This window comes from Anabrus simplex, chromosome 1 (assembly GCF_040414725.1).
Source record: "Anabrus simplex isolate iqAnaSimp1 chromosome 1, ASM4041472v1, whole genome shotgun sequence".
Classification (NCBI taxonomy): Eukaryota; Metazoa; Arthropoda; class Insecta; order Orthoptera; family Tettigoniidae; genus Anabrus; species Anabrus simplex.
Window position 1 is genome coordinate 1,661,045,091 of NC_090265.1, and position 15,456 is coordinate 1,661,060,546.

The window sequence follows — 15,456 nt, forward strand, 5'->3', positions numbered from 1 at the left end:
CACCACCGAAATCAGTTTATACGTATAGCTTCGGTCATTCCGGTACATCGGCGTTTCCGAAAACTGTAAAAAGCAGTGGAATGTAAAACCATTATTATTATTATTATTATTATTATTATTATTATTATTATTATTATTATTATTACCGGGCGAGTTGGCCGTGTGGTTAGCGGCGCGCAGCTGTGAGCTTGCATCCGGGAGATAGTGGGTTCGAACCCCACAGTCGGCAGTCCCGAAGATGGTTTTCCGTGGTTTCCCATTTTCACACCATGCAAATGCTGGGGTCTTACCTTAATTGAGGACATAGCCGCTTCCTTCCCACTCCCGAGGACTTTCCCACCCCATCGTCACCATAAGACCTATCTATGTAAAATTATTATTATTATTATTATTATTATTATTATTATTATTATTATTATTATTAGTATTATCATCATCGGTTCAAGGTATTTACAGGGGTTAGACAAAGCTGTAATCTTTCACCTTTGTTGTTCATAGTTTATATGCATCATCTGCTGAAAGGTATGAAGTGGCAGGGAGGGATTCAATTAGGAGAAAATGTAGTAAGAAATTTGGCCTATGCTGACGACGTGGTCTTAATGGCATATTGTGCCGAAGGCCTGCAGTCTAATATCTTGTAACTTGAAAATAGGTGCAACGAGTATGGCACGAATAACAGCCTTTCCAAGGCTAAACTGATGTCAACAGGTAAGAAATCCAAGAGGTTTGAATGTCTTATTGGGAATATAAAGATAGTACAGATACATAATTTCAAGTATTCAGGATGTGTGTTCTCCCAGAGTGGTAGTATAGTGAGTGACATTGAGTCCAAGTGCAGTAAAGTTAATGCAGTGAGCTCGCAGTTGCGATCAAAGAGTATTCTGTAAGAAGGAAGTCAGCTCCCGGACTAAACTATCTTTACATCGGTCTGTTTTCAGACTAACTTTGCTTTATGGGAGTGAGAGCTGGGTGGACTCACGATTTCTTATTCATAAGTTAGAAGTAACAGACATAAAAATAGTGAGAATGATTGCTGGTACAAACATGTGGGAATAGCGGCAGAAGGGTACTCGGAATAAGGAAATACAGGATAAGTTAGGAATGAAATCGATGGATGAAGCTGTATGCATAAACCGGCTTCGGTGGTGGAGTCATGTGAAGCGAATGGAGGAGGATAGGGTACCTAAGAGAATAATGGACTCTGTTATGGAGCGTAAGAGAAGTAGAGGGAAACCAAGACGACGATAGTTGGACTCAGTTTTTAACGATTTAAAGATAAGAGATATAGAACTAAACCAGGCCAAAGAACCAGTTATGAACAAAGGATTCTGGCGGAGGTTAGTAACTTCATAGAGGCTTGTAGATTGAACGCTGAAAGGTGAAAGGCATAACAGTCCGCAATGAAGATGTATGTATGCATGTATTTATTATTATTATTATTATTATTATTATTATTATTATTATTATTATTATTATCATCATCATCATCTGTAATTGGCTTTGAAATGACTCCGTTAATGATAAAATAATCAAATCAAGTCAAATCAATATTAATTTACACGATTTCAACTACATCGGGTGATTCATAACGTTGCACACAAACTGAAATAGTCTATAGACGGGGCAAAGTACAACTTAACAACAGGGGCGAACAGTCTAGGACGAAACCCTGGGTCATACATAGCAAACCTGGGAATGTCACGAACAACGTAATAGTTCCTGTTATTTACTTCTCCGAATTGGTCTACATTCCTAACAATTCAGAACTGACAATGAGGTGATAACTGTTAAGGCACACAGTGAAGACTGGACGATGAAAGCTGTTTACAAACGTTGTTAGGACTAATTTCTGACACTCCCTCGTTTACTCTGCGGATTTTCTACTAGACTATCATTAGAAAATAGTTGTATTTGAACCCCTCCATTGGCCACTTCAGTTTCTGCACAGCCTTCCGAATCACCCCTTGTATTCGGCCCGATTCTAATCCACGATTCCTAACTCCGAAGAATAAACTACTTTGCATCTGTATTCTAAAACCCATGAAGATCACAAAGAAATACTTTTACACATTCAAAATTGAATCAGAGAGTGGTAGTATGTAACAGACCCTTTGCAAAAACGTTATAAATAGCCCCGTGTTGGCTGCAACACGCTAAACACATGTGCACGCGATTGATCGATGCAGTTTTATCGTGTACTGCAAAGCCCCCTGTATGCGCGGCTTTAAAAGCTTCTTCGCACTAGTCCTTGGTTGTCCGTCGCCAAGGTAATGGGAACCGAGATGGAAAACACAGGGCTATTTTTATATCACCATTTACATTCCGTGAATGACAACCGTTCCAACTTGCACAGCCTGCGTCGTTCGTAAGCTGCCCACCAGAATGGCAAATAAGCAGAGAGATTTATTTTTTGAAATGCACTGTACCACTGTACCACGGGATCTCTAACAGAACGATGGGTAAAAATGTAAAAATCAAACGTCAGTACTTTAGTTGGCCTACTTTTGTCAAGTTGAACAACTGAACCGAATATATACGTAGCCTTTTGAATTCATACTCTCTCCCTGTGTACTGTGCTTGTGTACTGTGCGTGTGTGTGTGTGTGTGACAGACGTTTCCGTCCATTAACTCCTGAATGGCTGCATCGACACAATAAAAATTCAGCAGGATTGAAGCTCAACTGCGGGCTGTATGGATGCCATCCTCTTAAAAACAACACTGTCGACTATTTAATGCTATTACTGACATTTTAATCCCTGGTAAAAATATTCCCCAAAATATATATCGGAATAATCCCAAATGATTAGAGCACAACAGCAAATGCACGGTATCTCTTGAAAAAGGACGTAATATCAATGTTTTCAACGCAATGCGATGTTTCATTATTGAACTGTCTGCATACCACTGAACATATTTTTTTATCAAATAAGACAGACTTCAACAGGTATTCTTCACTATACTGACACAACCGCCTTGCCTTTCACTAACATGTAACGATTACCAGTATGAATGAGAAGAGAAAAATACAATTAGTCAAACACAGCGCATAATTTAAAGAGAGAACAAAGAAATAAGAGCTGAAATAAAAAATCGCGCTCTACACTTTCTCCACTACACGGAAAAGCACAAAATCACGGACATACTTTTGGGTTTAGAAGAATTATGTGATTAACCTCTTACTAACCACTTACGACATGCAGGGACTCCATCCACTGGGGATATAAAAGAGTTCCGATAAATCGGAATAAATATTACTGTATCCACAAAAGAATGGTAAGGGCCATGCATTATGAAAAAATAAAAAAAGACCTCGTAAATGTTTTATTATTATTATTATTATTATTATTATTATTATTATTATTATTATTTATGATGAGACCTGATAAGGACCATATGCCAATTTCAATTCATCCTTCCTTGTTTCCTCTTCCGTTCTAGCCCCTTCCTATCCCATCGTCGCTATAAGACATATGTGTCGGTGCGACGCAGCCTAGAGCAAATTGAAAAACAAAATAAAAAATAATGTTATTTGTTTAATGTCCCTCAATGGCCGCAAATTCTAAAAGATCAGGAGTCCTTATTTAAAACGCCATCACATACCAACTTACCGACATCTAAATCAGGATCGAACCCGTAATCTTGGGATTGGAAGGACAGTGACTAACTGCTTCATCACAAAGGTCGGTAATCGGTAACGCATAAGAAAGAAACAGGGACTCAACCAGGTAAACTATTTGCGGGTGAACACCGGAAGCGTTATGCGGATATCGTACATGAACTGTCAAATGGAAAAAGTGTCAAAAATCCGACTATTCTCTCGGGTTATACCTAGGGCTGTAGTCGAGAATATACACCGTATACCCTCTGCGTAAGTCTACTCATTAGAGTGTGTCTTCTGATTTATTGCGTATGCTGAACCTTTTGCTTTGGTTTCTTTTCTCTTTCGCCATTCCGTCAGTGTGTTTTAACTCTCCGACTACGCTCGCAATCGCGAACATCGAAGGTTTTGGTCGATTAATAAGTTTATCAGTCATCACCGATTAAAGGTCATCGACATTACTGTTCGCCGCTTGTCTCTCCAGTGTTATATTCATTCATTCATTCATTCATTCATTCATTCATTCATTCATTCAAATGTGAAGGGCTGGAAAACCACCGCACTGCAACACACCCAAATTCAATCAATCAATCAATCAATCAATCAATCAATCAATCAATCAATCAATCAATCAATCAATCAATCAATCAATCAATCAATCAATCCAATCAATCAATCACTACTGATCTGCATTTAGGGCAGTCACCCAGGTGGCAGATTCCCTATCTGTTGTTTTCCTAGACTTTTCTTAAATGATTGCAAAGAAATTGGAAATTTATTGAACATCTTCGCTGGTAAGTTATTCCAATCCCTATCTCCCCTTCCTATAAACGAATATTTGCCCCAATTCGTCCTCTTGAATTCCAACTTTATCTTCATATTGTGATCTCTCCTACTTTTAAAGACACCACTCAAACATATTCGTCTACTGATGTCATTCCACGCCATCCCTCCACTAACAACTCGGAACATCCCACTTAGTCGAACAGCTCGTCTCCTTTCTCTTAAGTCTTCCCAGCCCAAACTTTTCAACATTTTTGTAACACTACTCTTTTGTCGGAAATCACTCAGAACAAATCGAGCTGCTTTCCTTAGGATTTTCTTCCAGTTCTTGAATAAAGTAATCCTGGTGAGGGTCCCATACACTGGAACCGTACTCTAGTTGCGGTCTTACGAGAGACTTATATGCTCTCTCCTTTACATCCTTACTACAACCCCTAAATATACTTATAACCATGTGCAGAGATCTGTAAACCTTTATTTACAATCATATTTATGTAATTACCCCAATGAAGATCTTTCCTTATATTAACAAGTTTGTTCCGGTGAGAAGAGTGATTACAGATCAAAAGAGACAAGAAGGGGTGTATTTTAATAAATAGCGGAAAGTACGTCCTTTAGAAAACGACTGTGTAACGAAAATAAGGTTCTCAATCTAGGGAATTAAAATATGCATTTCGCGTATCTCTGAGCTTGCTTTCGGGAGATGGTGGGTTCGAATCCCACCGTCAGCAGACCTGAAGATGGTTTTCGTGGTTTCCTATTTTCATACCAGGCAAATTTTGGGTCTGTACCTTAATTAAGGCCACGGCCGCTTCCTTCCCAGTCCTAGCACTCTCCCATCCTTGCATCACGGAAAACCTTCGATGTGTTAGTGCGGCGTTAAACCAGGGAAACAAACAAACACGGATTTATTCTTTCTTGTCTTAAATTGCCTTGTACCGGCCTACGCCTTCTTTACGCCAAACTGAGGAAAGTCTGATTCACTAGCCGTCACGTCACTAGACGCCAGAATGGCTTGGCATCCGGGATTTGTCATTTTCGGTCTAAGCGCCGGTTAAATTTGATCTAAGAATTACGAAAAACAAGAATTTAAGCTTATAAGTGAACATAACAGATTTCCGTCGTAGTGATAATCGTGAACGAACGCAGGCTTCGAATTTTGAGGCCGAGCTATAGCTCGGGTTACCTTCTGAATGAAATACTGCCCATGGAGCTACCTACGCACACACACTCTTCCAATATTCATCCGCAGATGCCACAGTTAGAAAACCTCGATTAATAAATACGATCTGCGCAAGGCAGAGCAGTACAAAATGTAGCATCTGAGCAAAGAAAACAACTCACTAGGGAGAATGTTTGTGTTTCAGAAACAAATGAACTACTGTACTGAGAAATAAAATCAGCCGGGAAGACCATATGTTTGCTCGAGCAACTCCGGGTGTTTGCACAAAAGATTTATACATATTGCAGCTTTTGTCTGCAGAGAAACGGGAGCCTTGGGAGTCATTGCAGGGTAGAAAGGGACGGCGACATTCTGTACATAGTGAGAACACCACTGCAGACTTACACTTCCTTCGCATACAGCGCACTGGAAAGTTACGAACCGAAAAGTGGTGTCAAATTTCGCCATGGGAAAATCAAATGATCGTCTTCGGTCATGGCCATTCAAACGGTTGCTAAATTCTGATAACAATAATAACCATTTAGAAGAGGGGAAGTATTGGGTTTAATGGTAGGGGCACGTGGCACTATAAGTAGGTTTTTTAAATTAACGGGTTAAAGAAGTCCGGAATCAAGCTCTTGGTAACCGCAACGTTACGAGGATCTTTATCAATTTTAAAATCACATCTGTATTCACAGCAGTTTCCTTTAAAATCCTACATGTATTCTTCTTTAATTTTGTTGTGTATTTCCAAATGTTTAATGCTACAGACTACATATTGTGTTGTTAATTATTCACATTTAATTTTATTATTTTTTGATGTAGTTGAACTTCGTCCTTGTAGCAATCCAAAATGTCTGGAAAGTAGTTGAGTTTCTCAATAAATATGATAACGTCATTAGTTTTATGCCCCATTAAGTACATTTACGGCTTTCGGAGTCGCCGAGTTGCCGGTATTCTGTCCCAGAGGAGCTCTTTTAAGTGCCAGTAAATCTGCTGGCAGGAGGCTGGCGTATCTGAGCACCTTCAAATACCACCGAACCCAACCAACTTGAATTCAGAAGGCCAACGATCTACTGTCTGAGCTGCTTAGCCCGGCATAGACTTAATAAATGTCCCAAAACCAAATCAAACCCCATGACGCAACAGCCCCGACGGGCCATGGCCTACCAAGCGACCTCTGCTACGCCCGGAAGCCTGCAGATTATGAAGTGTCGTGTGGTCGGCATGATGAATCCTCTCGGCCGTTATTCTTGGCTCCCTAGACCGAGGCCGCCATCTCACCGTCATATAGCTCCTCAATTGTAATCACGTAGGCCGAGTGGACCTCGAACCAGTCCTCAGATCCAGATAAAAGACCGTCCAGGTAACTGGCAGGCATGCTACCCCTACACCGCGGGGCCAGCTTAATAGGTGTCCCAATTAAATTAATTCAGTGGCTTAATGATCTAGATATCGAATTGTGACTGGTGCCTGGATGATATCACCACCTTGCAGATAAGTGTTTCTTCATTGTTATTTTTATGTACATACAGTATTCCCAAAATGAATGACTGAAATCAACAAAGTAGGCCGAATCGCGGGTTTACCTATTTGTACAAGCATATGTAAATCGTAAATTTTATTATTTTACTGTCCATTAGTATTAACCAGGCTTGCGGCTTTACAATAATAAAGGAAGGCAATAGATTTCAGGAGAAAAATAAATAAAAATAGGTATGTGACAAGGTTGTGTATTATCCCCATTACTGTTTAATATTTGTTCGGAAGAAATCGTTGAATCAGTCCTGTATGAGGGAGTAGCGGGAAGAAAAGTGCATGGCAGGGTTGTGAAAAACTTTAGATTTGCTGACGTAACTCTTCTACACGCCGGATTTCTTTCAGACCTACAACGGCTGACTGATAGGTTGGTAGCAGCCAGCTAGATAAGTGGTTTAGAGCTAAATATTAAGAAAACTTGATAACAATTATTTCAAAAGCAAGTTGTCAAGGAAGTCTGATGATAAACGGCGAAAATATACAGAGAGTTCAGAAATATAGTTACTTAAAAACCGTTGTCAATGACAGCAATACTGCTCTGAAGAAATTTAGGTAAGAATTGGGCAAGCCAGAAGTAGATTCACAAAAATGAGAAATGTATTATGCACCAGAGACCTGAGTTTGGCTTTAAGAATTAGACTGCTACGATGCTATGTGTTCTCGGTACTATTCTACGGAATGGAAGCTTGGACACTAAAAGAAGATATGGTCAACCGATTGGAAGCATTTCAGATGTGGACTCAGGATTCAGCGAGTAAGATGGGTGGACAGTCAAGAACTTGGGGATAATGCGTAGGACAGGTAAATGTAAAGTGATAGTTAACACCGTTAAATACGGAAGCTACAGTACTTGGGGCCATGCAATGAGAAGAGAGCGATATCGTTTTCTGCAAGTAATCATTCAAGGAGAGATTGATGAAGAAAGGAGCCGCGGTAGAAGATGAACTCCGTGGTTTCCCATTTTCACACCAGGCAAATGCTGGGGCTGTATCTTAATTAAGGCCACGGACGCTTCCTTCCCACTCCTAGCCCTTCCCTGTCCCATCGTCGCCGTAAGACCTACCTGTGTCGGTGCGACGTAAAAACAACTAGCAAAAGAAAATGAACTTCTTGGTTGGACAACCTTAAAAATTGCTTTAATTGCAGTTGATTGTATCACTAATAGGAAAGCTCATCTCAGTTTTGGGGTGAAAGGTCCTTAGGGGGATCACTGGAAGTAACTAGGAGTTAATATAAGGAAAGATATTCATTGGGGTATTCACATAAACGGAATTGTAAATAAAGGGTACAGATTTCTGTACATGGTTATGATGATATTTAAGCGTTGTAGTAAGGATGTAATGGAGAGGACATACAAGTCTCTGGTAAGACCCCAACTAGAGTATGGTTCCAGTTATGGGACCCTCACCAGGATTAATTGATTCGAAAACTGGAAAAATTCCAAACGGAAAGGCAGCATGATTCGTTCTGGGCGACTTCCGACAAAACTAGCGTTACGAAAATGTTGCAAAATTTGAGCTAGGAAAACTTGGGAGAAAGGAGACGAGCTGCTCGACTAAGTGGTATGTTCCGAGCTGTCATTAGAGAGATGGCGTGGAATGACATTAGTAGACGAATACATCTGAGTGGTGTTTTTAAAAGTAGGAAAGATCACAATATGAAGATAAAGTTGGAATTCAAGAGGGCGAATTGAGACAAATATTCGTTTATAGAGAAAGGAGATAGGGACTGGAATAATTTATCAAGGAAAGTGTTCTATAAATTTCCAAATTCTTTACAATTTTTAAAGAAAAGACTAGGTAATCAAGAGATAGGGAATCTGTTACCTGGGCGATTCCCCTAAATGCAGATCAATGGTGACTGATGATTGACAGAGAACTATTCAGTGCTGCAAGATCTCAGAACCGGATTTCTGTGATGCTTGCTATCCTCCTCAGAGGATATGGCACATGATGATGATGATGATGATGATGATGATGATGATGATGATGAAGATGAGGAAGGTTTTACATGACATGATATCGCGATTAGAGCCACACGGCCTCCAATTTTACGAGAAATCCGAACCAATGGGACATATATTTTCAGTTCAAAAATCGTTCAGACAATGACCGCGATTCGAACCGCAGCCCTATGGTAGAGAGCAAGTGAATATGTCACTGTTACCATGCTGAGAGTGAGCGAGTAAGCAATTGCAATATACGACTTCTTTTAAATCTCCAGATTATAAAGCTGTAAAGTCGTATGAAAAATTTAAATAAGCTACTGTTCATAGTATGTATAGTCGCTAAAATAGAATAAGTGTATAGTGTTGTACGTTCCACACATTTAATATTTAATCAGGCTTAATTTTGATTATTATCAAAATACAGGCCAAATTCAGCTTCCATTCAGATACAAACCCTGCGGATATCCACAACAAACATACCTACAGGTTAAATTGTTTCTGAGACAAGCGCACCTGCGAGGAGCTTATGCAATAACATGCGCTCACTCTGTTTTGAGCGACTGTACAATCGGTCACGATACGGACTGCTGTCTGGTTCTTTTGCATAATCTTACTTACTTACTTACTTACTTCCTCTTCATGGATTAGGCTAATAGCCTGTTCCGACCTCAGATTTCATTCCATCTCTTCATAGGACGACCAATATCTCTTCTTCCTGTAGGATGGTATTCCAGGGCAAGTTTTGAGATTCTGTCGTTATCCATCCTCAGAACGTGCTTTTTCCAATTTCTCCTGTTTTGGAATATTCTTTCATTCATTGAGAATATATTTAATTTTTGCATAATCCAATATTATAAATACAAACTGGGACAGCCACGGATCGGTGAAGCGGTGCCCGATCGGAAACTGACCTGCTGTCTAACGACTGTATTCATCCACCGTTCGCCCATGGCTATATGTGAATGCCGATACAGATGTGTAGCGTGTTTTGTGGAAGATAATAATAATAATAATAATAATAATAATAATAATAATAATAATAATAATAATAATAATAATATACAAAATACGGGGACATCACCCGAGTAGACAAACTGAAATACCTGGGTGAGATCATCATGAAAAATGGACTGGACAAAGAAGCATTTCAGGAGCGAGTACGCTAACTGGAAATAGCCTACCAAACATCCCGCACAATCTACAACAAAAAATGCCTTTCCCAAAACACCAAGATACGTCACTATGAAACAGTTCTGAAGCCAGTAGTTCTATATGCAGCCGAAACCCTGTCTCTAAATGCTAACAAAGGACTCCTTGAAGAACTGGAGAAAAGAGAACGCAAAACTGTGAGAGGAATCTTGGGATCAAAGTACAGAAATGGAATCCATCAAAAGAGATCCAACAAGGAAGTCTACAGCAAAATAGAGAAAATTACCGACACAATCAGAAAAAGACGAGCACGATTTTACGGTCATCTGAAAAGAATGGACGGAAGAAAGTTAACTAAAGAAATCTTTCACTTTTTTGATTCAAACCCCAAAACCATAATTCCCTGGTTTAGAAATACCAAAGAAGACCTGCAAATGCTACATATCTCAGCTGAAGACGCCCTTAACAGAGATCTCTTCCGCAAGAAAATATTGACGAACGGGCTAAACCGAGACGAGCAACCGAAGAGAGGACACGGTGCCCCTTGGACAGAGGAGCGTAAGCAGGCCCACTCACAAAGAATGAGGGAAATTTGGGCTCTAAAGAAGGCCAAGTTCAGTGTCAAATGCAACAAGACTTAACGTGGTCCTTGATGGCCCCAGCGAATTATATGTATAATAATAATAATAATAATAATAATAATAATAATAATAATAATAATAATAATAATAATAATAATAATAATAATAATAATAATAATAATAATTTCGTGTGGCTATTTCTAGCCGAGTGCAGCCCTTGTAAGGCAGACCCTCCGATGAGGGTGGGCGGCATCTGCCATGTGTAGGTAACTGCGTGTTATTGTGGTGGAGAATAGTGTAACATGTGGTGTGTGAGCTGCAGGGATGTTGGGGACAGCAACACCCAGCTCCTGGGCCACTGGAATTAACCAATGAAGGTTAAAAATCCTCGACCCGGCCGGGAATCGAACCCGGGACCCTCTGAACCGAAGGCCAGTACGCTGACCATTCTGTCAACGAGTCGGACTGCGGAAATTACTAACTTAAAGCAATGTTTTCGGGTAGGCAGGCTGATAATATCTTAGCAAGCCCACTGAAGTCAAATAGAAAATGGCACTGTTTATACTGTAAAACAAGTTTCACGGAAAAATGCTGCACATTAAAAAAATCCACCATTTTAATACATCTTTTACAGCTGTTTGCCAATAACGAAATAATGCCATTTCTATCATCAAAGTAAAATTACTTATAATGTATTAAGAATGAAATTGAACGAAGTAGTTTAAGTGACTGTTGATATCGTCATAGCCAGAGAAAATCCAAGCACATGACTTTTCATTTCAGAAATCACAAATGAATTAGCCCCCTTGGTGAGAAGCCAGTGACTATGGCCAAGTTTACGCCTGGACGTCCTTTCTGACGCTAATCCCACGTATTCTTATTGCACATGTTTCTGCGGTGGTTAGTTGTGTGGTATGTTATGTGTAGATGAAGGTGTGTATTAAGACACGTACATTCAATCCCGGAGGAGGAGGAGAAATCCCCAGCCCGGCCGGGAATCGAACCCGGAACCCTATGAGGTGGAGGCCACGACGTTGACCATTCAGTCAACGAGCAAGAGTCCTCAAGTCATTGAGCCAAAGGAATTAAACTCGGCCTCATTACTGGGACTGTATACACTAGTTAAGAACACAGGAGTAAAAGACTGGTGTTAATCCCAAACATGGTACTGTAAGTTAGTACACTACATATATGGGCTGTAGTGCATCTAGAGTAATGTTAATGGGTCCTTGTTATATAATAATAATAATAATAATAATAATAATAATAATAATAATAATAATAATAATAATAATAATAATACCGGGCGAGTTGGCCGTGCGGTTAGGGGCGCGCGGCTGTGAACTTGCATCAGGGAGATAGAGGGTTCGAATCCCACTATCGGCAGCCCTGAAGATGGTTTTCCGTGGTTTCCCATTTTCACACCAGGCAAATGCTGGGGCTGCACCTTAATTAAGGCCACGGCCATTTCCTTCCAACTGCTAGGCCTTTCCTATCCCATCGTCGCCATAATACTTATCTGTGTCGGTGCGACGTAAAGCCCATAGCAAAAAAAAAAAAAAAAAAAAAAAAACTAAAAAACTCTACAACTTAAATGTCAAATAAAGTCAAGTAAGTGAACTTCTGTTATAGTTTTCCGCAAGATAGTGAAGCTCTTTTCAGGCACACCTGCAATGAAGTTGAGCTGCCTGAACCACATCTTCCGCCAATCTTAAACCACTGGCAGTACCGGGAATTGAACCCGGGCCTCTGACGGCAACATTTAATAGCGCAAACCGTTACACTACGAAGGTGGACAATGAAACGTAGCGCGCCTGACATGGTAGCCTTACTGAAGTGACGGAATGGAAACAGTTTAGTTTAAATTGTTTTAACTACAGTACTTGAGTTATTCAATTTCCTTTGAATACTATTCGCGATGGTAGAAATTAATGACGAGGAAGGAAGTTCAGCCACATTAATGACAAGGAGCGAGAATAGATGACTGCAACCTCCTTTTGGAAGCACAAGGATATAGACGTCGGCACTTGTCTTGTTGGAGATACGCTAACAAACGGCAGGCTCTCCAACTTAGCCCAATTCACAGTAGTTATGTAAGCGAGATCAGGTGGTCTCAAGACCACGAAGAGTTATAACACGGACAGGCTACGGTGATAACTAGATTCGCGTTTTCAAAGGGGAACGTTTATAAAATAGTTTACGAAGGCTCTGAACTAATGTAATTTAGCTGAACGACTTATTTTAAAAGCTAAAAATATAAACCACCCCTATCGAAATACATTCTTATGCACTGAACGACAACTCTTCGTCCGATCATATTAGCACAGATAAGTTAATAGTCATACACAGGAGTAAGATAGAAACGTTGAAGAAATAGAGCCTACATGGGAAACAATAACATTCAGCTTGTATCAACTAATATTAAAATCTGTAACTCTTGTCACCTTTTCAGTAAACATAAATAAATTGCACACTAAAAAATACAAATGAAGTAAAGAATAAGATGGAATCGATTTCAACAGGCACGTTCTCTAAAATGAGCCATAAATAGAAGAAATAGTAACAAGACGCTTACAGTGTCAATAACGAGACGTCTTACCCGGTAACTACGTAAATGCTTGATTCTAGAGGACGTAACTAAGGTCACTTCAGAGGACACGACACACACAGTTTGAGGAATAAAATGTTGAGAGAATCTTACTGAACGCTGAACTGTTTTAAAATATATCCATAAGAATGTGCTAACCATATGAACAGGCAGAGCGTGTTTTACTCTTTCCTCTAAACCAAGATATTTCACACACCTATGCCATTTCCCATACAAACTTGCGATTTCATCCATTAACATCAAGTGGTGGTTCAAAAATTCTCCCCCTTCAACTTTTGTTATAAATATAATGCAACAGCCATGTTGAGTGAGTCCTGGTTATAGACCTAAGAAAAAATCGTGATGTAACATTTATAATTTTTGTCAAATTTTAGGTACAAATCTAAAGAATTTTCACTAACTTTACTATATGACTGAATGTCGTTAAATACGCCGACAAAAAGAACGATCGATTGGGTTAGAACAAAAATACAAACAAATACTTGGCCTTGATATAGATGAGCCAGTAGGCCGTACTTTGAACAAAATGTAAAAGAACTGTCCGATTGCAATCAATCAATACATCGGCTGGACAAACAACATATGTGATAACTGAACAATCTGGTACGGCGTGACGAAGCATAAAAATGTCTAAATAATTACCTTGTTCTGCTGTATTCGCTTGGCTGTCAAACACAGAAACACTATCACTAATCGCACTACAATCTGAACTCGCTACTGTGCACTTTCAACAATCACCACTACACATACAATTCGGTCGCTAGGCGACACCGGAGAGTCACCTGTCCCTCCGAGTTCGCTCTCGTCGCTATGCTTCGCTCGACTCTACTCAACTCGACGCTGGCAGTCGTCCGGCGTCGGGACGTCAGCTGGGTCATGCGCAATACACTCCTGCAGCGCGTCCTCATCCGGCACCATGTACCACGCCACGTCATAGACTGCAGGTTGTCGCGATTGTTGGGGTAGGCACTTCCCTCTCATCCATAACTCCCCTACTGCACAGAACAAACCCGAATTCACTTCTGCTTTCTACGCATTCATACACAAGACTGGCTGGGTAAAGGTCCCGCCTGAACGCAGGCGAAGAACAGTTCCGTGACCTTCGAGATAATGTTATTGAAGTAGATGCAAGCTGCTGAGTGACGCTCAGCCAGGAACTAGTTCACACTGTCACACAGGTATACAACTAAAGCAAGGTCCCCAGCATTTACATACCAGACAGAACAGGAAGTCCACTCAATATTGTTGCTGATATAGACTGCAAAGCGCAGCGTATGCTACAGCCATTACATAGTTCTCTGGAATCATTTAAGAAAAGACTAGGTAAACAATTAATAGGCAATCTACCACACGGGCGATAGCACAAAATGCAGATGAGTGATGATGGACTGACTGATTGATTGTTATCATATAACAGCTTACATTTTCGATCTGATCAGAGGGACTACCAGCAAGTCGGCTCACGGTAGTCTAAAATTCTGCAGAGGCATTAACGTAGAAGAGCCTGCCTTTCTCCGAAAGACCATCCGGCTCCATGGCTAAATGGTTAGCGTGCTGGCCTTTGGTCACAGTGGTCCCGGGTTCGATTCCCGGTAGGGTCGGGAATTTTAACCATCATTGGTTAATTTCCCGGGCACGGGGGCTGGGTGTATATGTTGTCTTCATCATCATTTCATCCTCATCACGACTCGCAGGTCGCCTACGGGAGTCAAATCAAAAGACCTGCACCTGGGAAGCCGAACATGTCCTCGGACACTCGCGACACTAAAAGCCATGCGCCATTTCATTTTTTTTTTCCGTAGGACCGAGTGACACACGAACAGTGTTATCAACAGCCGTACAGCACATGCGTGTACACAGCCGTGGTCACATTACCATAAACCATTGTTAAATATACATTCAAAGTATGAAAAAGTAGTCTATTCCTTCTCCTTTCTTCGATTTGCCGGGCTGAGTAGCTTAGGCAAAAGAGCGCTGTCCTTCTGAGCTCAATTTGGCAGGTTCGAACCTGGCTCAGTCCGGTGATACGTCAAGGTGCTAAAATAAGTCAGCCTCGTGTCGGTAGATTTACTGTTATGTAAAAAAAAA

General features: G+C 40.5%; 1 protein-coding gene across 1 annotated transcript in view; it reads right to left on the reverse strand.

Annotated features, from left to right (window-relative positions):
* The window catches only part of LOC136858665 (tyrosine-protein phosphatase non-receptor type 9), a 524,482-nt gene extending 510,145 nt beyond the window's left edge, over positions 1-14,337 (reverse strand). The window contains exon 1 of the mRNA XM_067138380.2: positions 14,011-14,337. The gene's annotated coding sequence lies outside the window, so the exon portion shown is untranslated. The remainder of the gene's footprint in view (positions 1-14,010) is intronic.
* Positions 14,338-15,456: the final 1,119 nt, after the last annotated feature.